This window comes from Corvus kubaryi, unplaced genomic scaffold (genome assembly GCF_017639235.1).
Source record: "Corvus kubaryi isolate FWS band 111438036 unplaced genomic scaffold, C.kubaryi_AGA036_p1.0 132, whole genome shotgun sequence".
Classification (NCBI taxonomy): domain Eukaryota; kingdom Metazoa; phylum Chordata; class Aves; order Passeriformes; family Corvidae; genus Corvus; species Corvus kubaryi.
This window is the reverse complement of record NW_024580666.1, coordinates 1,690,681-1,698,457: the sequence shown is the minus strand read 5'-3', so window position 1 is coordinate 1,698,457 and position 7,777 is coordinate 1,690,681.

Here is a 7,777-nt window from a genome sequence, read left to right as displayed (position 1 = left end):
GGAAAAAAAAAAAAAGAAGAAGAAAAAATCGCCGCCGCCGCCCCGCTCACACACATACATACACGCCGCCGCTGTAATGTTATTAGAGCTACACAGCGTATTTCTCGGGTCTCTTCTGCTCTCTTTTTCTCTTCAGAAATTAAGGCAGAGCCGCGACTGAGAGTGGGAAAGGTCCCCCTTCTGGTAGGATGGATGTACGGAGGGAAGGCAGGCAGGCAGCGCCGGGCGGCAGCTAGCGAGGGGGGATTTATGGCTGGGGCTGCTGCATTGTTGCCGGCGGCTTTTTTTTTTTTTTATTTTTTTTTTTTTCCCCCCCCCCCCCCCCCCCCCCAGTGTTGTCCTAGAGATGCTGGATGCGGTTTTGTTTGTAAAGCAACTAACCTGCCAAGTCTCACTCATTACGGATTAACTTTAAAGGCAGTTTTGTTTTGTTTTCAAGAGGGGGAAGTCTCTTTGAGTCTGGTGCTGAAGGATTTTCCAATATGATTTAAAAATGAATATTTTTACAACTCACTCACCTTTTGTTTTAAAATGTTAAGCCGCTTAAATTACCACGGGTTGGCAATCACCGAAATAACTTTTTTTTTAAAGCTCTGTGTGAGAGGTAAGGAAGCATGCTACTCTCGGTAACTAAATAATATATTACCAAGAGAATTGTTTCTAAAATTGATTGCACTGTTTTCCAGATACAGTTTTGTTTACTAAGACTCCCCTCCTCCCAACAAGAACCATCTCTGTGATTCACTCTGTGGAGCAAGGGTATTTATTTATTTACTAATTGATTGGAGAGAATATACATGACATACAGTACATCAGAAGCTATGAACAGAGGACCTTAAAAACTGCTGGGACCTACATTTTGCTGTATAGAGGTTTAATATAAATTAAGTGGGATGATTAACTGTGTCAGTATCTAAAGCGCGATGAGGAGAAAGTATTGCTTTGCGCTTGGAAATCAAGGCAATCTCAGCTCACACAGAAAGGGAGAGACATGCACATGGAGACATTAACACACAGCATCATTAACTCAGCCAAGTCCTTTCACTGAGTTAACTCATATCCGTGCTGAAATCTGATATTTAAAACTAGCAGTATAGTGCAAAAGCCCCTGATTTTTTTTTTTTTCTGATGTTCTTATTTTTATTAACTGAGCTTCACCAGTTTCAAAGTTACAGGTGGTATTTACTAGGGTTTACATTCGTGCTGTCAGTCAAACAAGTGTCACTATATATCACCGTGTGTTAAGAAAACATACTTTGTGATTGAAGAATGAAGTTGTGTTTGGACATGTATTTTACAAGTAACAAAATCCATTTAATTGACATTAAAAAAACCGGCTGCTGCTAGTAACTTTTGGGTAGAGTCCTGCTCATAGTCGTAAAAATAACTCCAAAGAGAACAAAGCGCTTCAGTCCAGAGGAATGGCTGTTTAGGTAGCCGTGTGGGTACCATGCTTTCACATAATGATTGTGTTTATACATGACAGGAAGCATCTGTAATCCACAGCTGCGGGTGCTCCAGCCCAAAGTCCTGATAAAATCTACACCTATGCTTCTGCATGAATGAAAACAGACTTCTTGAGCCGACCAGAAAAGCAGCCTTCGTTTCTAAAGTTTTTAGCACTCCGTGGTCACCGTCCGTCTTCTCCCTACTTTTCTGCAGACCAATCTCTGTTCTGCCTACATCTCTAACAACTCTTCTGTGCTCACTCCTACTACACTTTTTTTCTCAAATGCTGGCGTTCCCCCCCTGCTTTGGCCAATAGAAACACATTTATATTGTCTTCTTTCCCCCTCTCTGTCTCTCCCCCCTGCACCCCTCCCCATTGCAGAGAGGCACAAAAACCCCCAGTGCTTGCATCCTTTTTATTTCCTACTTCAGTGCTCAGCACTGACTCGCCAAAGTGAGAAGCAGCCTTTCCCTGAAGTTACCTTGTTTCAGGAAATACTCAGATTCAACAAAACCAAGGCTTTGTTAAGCCATCTCAGACCAGTCTCATCTCAAAGTCCCCTTTATTTCCATTGCTGTGTCACACAGGAAAATCAAACCAGAGCAAAGAGTATATAATGACTCCTTAAAATATTTTTAGGCTACTTCAGCTATCCTTTCTCACTCCCTCTGTGGAATAAGTGTGCAACAGTTAAAGTTGGAACCGGGCAAAATGAAGTTACAGTTAAACAGGACGTGTAATGTCTCCTACGCTTCACAGTCTGACCCGCACAAATAACAACCTGAGTTTTCCAGGCATTAATGCAATCCGATTTCCGCAGTTCTTTTCCTTAATGATAGAGCCCATCCTTTAAGAAATCACACTCCAGCTTTTAATTTATATATCCTGATTTTCTTTCCTGCTGCTGCATGTGAGTGTTCCAGCACAGAAGACAGCTAAATAGGAATTGTGTCAATATGATTACAAGATCTTTTTTATTTCTTTGTTTTTGAGAAGACTGGGTTAGAATAGTGGTAAAGGAAAACAACTGTCTTAAATTAATTACTGTCATAATTTGAAAAATGCCCTTCCTTTTCCCAGTAATTAATTTCAGTTCAAGAATTCAAAAATCAGCCACAGTGAAGTTTAATTCATGTCTGTAAATGCACAAGAATGGAAAATCATGCGGCTTTTCATAGGCTTCTAGCAGTACACAGAACTGCGTGTATAAATTTTCGAAAAGCAAATTATAAAGGCTCACATATAAGAGAAGCAAAAAAACATATCTTGAATTAAGACTCCCCATTTGTCACTGGTGCTTGAGTTGTATAGTATATATAGTATCAGATATCACTCACTTTCACTTGCTCCATTATAATACCATATACAAATGGGAAATATTAGGTATCTAGTGAAAAGGCTACGTGATGCAACTCAACAGCAATTTCATGATGGGAGTCTCTTTACAATGAATAAAATGGTTTCTGCATTTATATTTTTCAAATTTTCTAACAATACAAAATCTTGCTACAGTAGATTAAACAGAAAAACAACAGTTTATGAAATATGACCTCCAAAAGACTAATTGCAGAAGAAATATTCATTCCCAGTTCAATAAATCCTTAATTTTAAATGTCAGCTGCAAAACATAAATCCCTTTAATAGATTTCAAACTGTGGTGACAAAGTTATAATTGTAGGGTCCAGCCCACTCAAAATCAGTCCAATGCACTTGTTTTGCATTAGCCAGTCTTCTGGGTTTTGGTTTGTTTAGTTGTTGTATTTTAATCTCATCTCCGATCTTTTAGGAATTTTCCGTTGCATTCCTGAGCCTGGTTCTGGATTACTTTTGGCTCAGATTGAATTGAATCTTGTTGCCATTCCTCAATAGATGTCTGGAGTGCAAAGTCTACTTGACCATAACTTTCAGTGTCGTTTACTGCAGGGTAGCATGCACATAAAGACCCTCAAGTCATGTGAAATAAGAGCCTTGACCTCAAGACACAATAAAATTGGTTAGTTTAGTTGTAGCTCAAAAGGTCACTTTTTCTGGGACTGCCTCTGAGGGCTGTTTTAAACTAATTATTACCTTTGATTTTAACTTATCGTTTGTTAACAAAAGAAAGAAAGGAAAAAATACAACCCCCAGTTATTATAATTTCAACAGTTTGACTGGCATGTATTTAACATTATGGACGCATGAAAAGACAAGGTCCCTACCTGAGGAGGAGCTTACAGTGTAAATTAGACAGAGAGCACTGTGAATAATAAAAGCAGGCAGAGGAGAGATTTGTGTAAGAGTGTGGGAATAGTGGGGAGGTGCATAAGAGAAATATGCAGAGTTGAGAAATATTCTACCAGTTGACACTGGTCATGATACTTTTCTTCCTTGTTCTGTTTTCATGTAAGTATGGTAATAGTTTTGTTTTTCTCTATCTGCTTGCTTGTCACTGAGCTATTCCACTGCAGAAGCTCTCCTTCTGATTTCTTTTTCTGTTCTAGATGCTGGTACTACAGGTAATATAAGTACATCTTTATTCTTCTGCTCAGCCATGGCAAATAACACTGAAATCCCCCAAAATGTTATATATACTTCCCTTGGCAGTTTTTCCACAGCAGTCTACTGAGAAGTATGATTCACTATTAATAGAAAGCATAAATGAACTTGAAATTCTGGGCTTCTGACACTATCATCTCCCCAAAAACCTCTGACACTTCTTTAGAGGTTTGTTTGTTTGTTTTTGTAATAAGATATTTCTAAACAAAAATGGTGTTTGCTGTCAATTTATTTTTCCTTCTGCCTAGTTGCATTAGACAAACAAAAATATAAAAAGAAAAAAAAAAGCCAAACAGCTTATTTCCACTCTTCTTTAACAAAGAGAATGCAATGCTACACAGGCTTTATTCTTTTTAAGTGTTGAAAGTAGGATGCTATCAGAAATAGGAATATCAGAAAAGGTGATGGATCAACCTGAGAAATTAAACTGCAATCAATCAGGAGGACCAGATGGTACTCATCCAAGTGCTCTGAAGGAACTGGAGACCAATGCAAGTGAGCTACTAACAAAAATATGTAATTTATCATTAAAAACAGCTACCATACCAGAGAACAGGAGAGTGGCTGAGGGTGTACCTGTATCTTAAAAAGGTGCTAATGATGATCCTGCGAATTATAAACCAGTAACTCTTACTTTAGTATGAGGACACAATTCAGAGAATCAGTAAAAATAATATGCTTAGGCACACAGATAAGAAGTAAAATCTGCAATGCTTCTGCCTACATTTTCTCAACCCTCCTAGAACTACAGGAAAGAGTTAATTAGTAGTCAATAAAGTAGAACCAGACGATACAATTAATTTAGTGTTTCCAACATCTTATGGCAAGGTTTCTGAAAAGAAAAACACAGCCGATCCAGAATTAAAATCCATCTGTGTTGTGAGTACTGAATAAAAGAGGCAAAACAAACCCCAAAATGTCAGAACTATTAGAATTAGAACTAGAATTTTGTCCTCTGAAAGCGTTTTATGAATACTGTCAGATTACTACAACTTCCTAATGACCTGGTTATATTAGAGGTGAAGTAACTTACCTATAACTGTAAAAGCACGCTGTGTCAAAACCAGACTTCAGTTCATGAGCACCCAAGTTCCAGAGCTGCATTTAGATGACTAGACAGCATCCCTTTCTCTAGGTACTGCAGAAGAATCAGTGGTCAGTTGAAGCAGAGAAAGAGGTTAACTCTGAATTGCCCCTGGGATCAATAGTGGCAATAAAGATGGTTTTGTTCAACTTATTCATTAGAAAGCATGAAAAAAAACCTTCTGAAATAAAGAATGTAAAACTTGTTTTCACTGCAACAGTCACAGCCTGCTTTCTGGTATTTAAACCCAGTACCCATTGCTCTAACAGGAAAATTCATGGAGGTATTTGGTCGTTTATTAAGTTAACTGAATTTAAACAAAACTTGAAGAAATTCCAGAGCAAGACAACGAACTAAGATAAAATGGTGACATGATGGCATGCAAAATTAAACAGACCAATGCCAAGGACTATATGCTGGAAAATATTTTCAAGGACTGATGGCTATTAATTAGCACAGGAAAATCTAAGCATTGTTTATGGAAAATGCTATCCAGGATATTGCAGGAGCTTAGAAAACATACACAAGCAGAGAAGATACTCAGTATGAACAAAAAGACGGTTAAACAGAAGATATTACTATGCAGTTTCATGAGTAAAAACTGCATTTCTGGACATTCTGTTGTATTTTAGTCTGTGGGTTATAAGCAAGACACAGCAAACCAAAGAAATATACAGAGAAATGCAGTAAACATGACTAATGAAACAGGGGAAAGGACCAAGAAGGCAGATTTAAAAGAAGAGAACACTTAATTTAGAAACAGAAAGAGGCAGAAGACTTTTGAAGAGTTTTAGGACCACATAAAATTCTAGTTGATACAGAAGAGCTTAGGTGTTCCTGTCTGGTTTCTTGCTTTTTACAAAAAAATAAGGGGGACGCACATTTAATTGAATGTATGGAGATGCTTTTATTTCATCAGAATATGTAGTTAAATTGTGGGATTTATTTTTCTGCATAGGATTGAGGAGAAGAGCTTTGGGGCAATGAGGGGGTAAAAATTAGAAAATGAAAACAAAAGAAAATGAAAAGAGGAGGACTAAGTTTTTGTCATGTCCTCTAGTTTCCCAAGACTCTTCAGCTGCTCCTCCACACAAAGAGCACATGGCCAGTGATATGCAGGTTTGGGGAAAGGGCATCTCAGGTTGCAGATGAAGACCTGAGAAATAGCCATCCCATGTAGCATGGTTTTCCCTCTAAAACCATTGCTTTTTCAGGCAGAAATCCAAATAGCTGCTGCTATAGGTCTGCCTAACTCCCACGGCTCAGTCTGAACAGCCCTCTTGGTCTGGGGTAAGGGACAGAATGAGGCAGGAGGAAAGAGTGGCCAAACTTGGAGCCTGACTCCCCTATGAAGCCTAGGACTGTGCTGCTTGACATCCTTTCCAGCCCTGCCAGCCTCTCCACAAGCATGCAAACTGTACTCCCCAGAGAGTAGAGAAAGCAGTGGGAACTCGATGTGATTCTCCTCGTGGAATTTCTCAGCACTTTTTTCTTCCTTGGGATTTTTCCCGAGAGATCAGAGTATTTAGCCCTTACTTAGCTTTATCAAAGTATTAGACATTTATTTGATTAAGTATAGCATCTGCAGCCACACTAGCTAGAATAAAAATTATAAGGGCTATCAATCCTCATACTTCAGGGCATAAGCTGATCACCAGCTGGGGTCGAAAAGAAATTTCCCTCTGTGGTATAGTATTGCAATTAGGTGCATTAGGAGGGGGTTATGCCTTCCTCAGTAGCCTCAGGCATTGGCCAGTGTGAGAGGCAGAGAGATACCAGGCTAGATGGACCACTGGTCTGCTCCAATATGGCAATTCCTTTGTTCTTAGGGCTGCATGTTTCTGCTGCCGAGCTGCCCTACTTTGTCATAGTGTCAAAATCCAGCATTAATTATAACTCTGAAAATGAAGGAATATTAATGAATTATTATGTTGGCAATAACCGCATGTAATGCAATAAAGACAAAAACAGTGTCTGCTGCAGAGTAAAAGGAAGTTGACAGCTTCAAGCACAAGGTAGTTTCTGTTTCCAGTTACCCTCCAGAACTCCTTGCACCCCAGAGTCAACACCTTCGAGAATAATGAAGTAATTACAATTTTATTTTACCATATTCTGACAACAGATTTGATTCAGTAGTGTCTGCACAGTTCAGACAAAGCAAAACACTCCAACAGTTTGACTATAAAATGCTGATAGTTTTTATGTGCTCAAATTTAATCCCCCAAATGGCATGATGGCCTTCTTGGTGAACTAATTTTAAATGAAATTTTCTTCTGTGTTACTCTGGTTCCATCAGCGTTTTGATAGAAAAAAAAAGAAAAAAAAATCCAATAGCTGCTTTATTCCTGTCATGTTCTTTTTCTAAAGCAACTCTCGGAGATGATTGCAAGAGTACATTAAAGGCATGCATTTTAGAAGTTAGTCAGTTGTCAAAGTGATCCTGAAGGTTGACAATCACATTTAAGACAAATACAGAAATCTAAAAGAAATGCTTACAAGCAATTCTGTATTCTGGGCAATGATTTGGTTAGAAAATGTATCCAGTTCAAGGGTTAAATGAAAGCAAAAGCAATCACTTCAACGATGTTTTTGAAGAAAATAAACCAGCTTGATGTAAGCTAAATGAAGGGGGTCTGTGACTTAAAAGGAATGGACAGATAGAGAAAAAGGTCAGAAGATTAAATTTTCCCTAAGGGAAAAGTCATTCT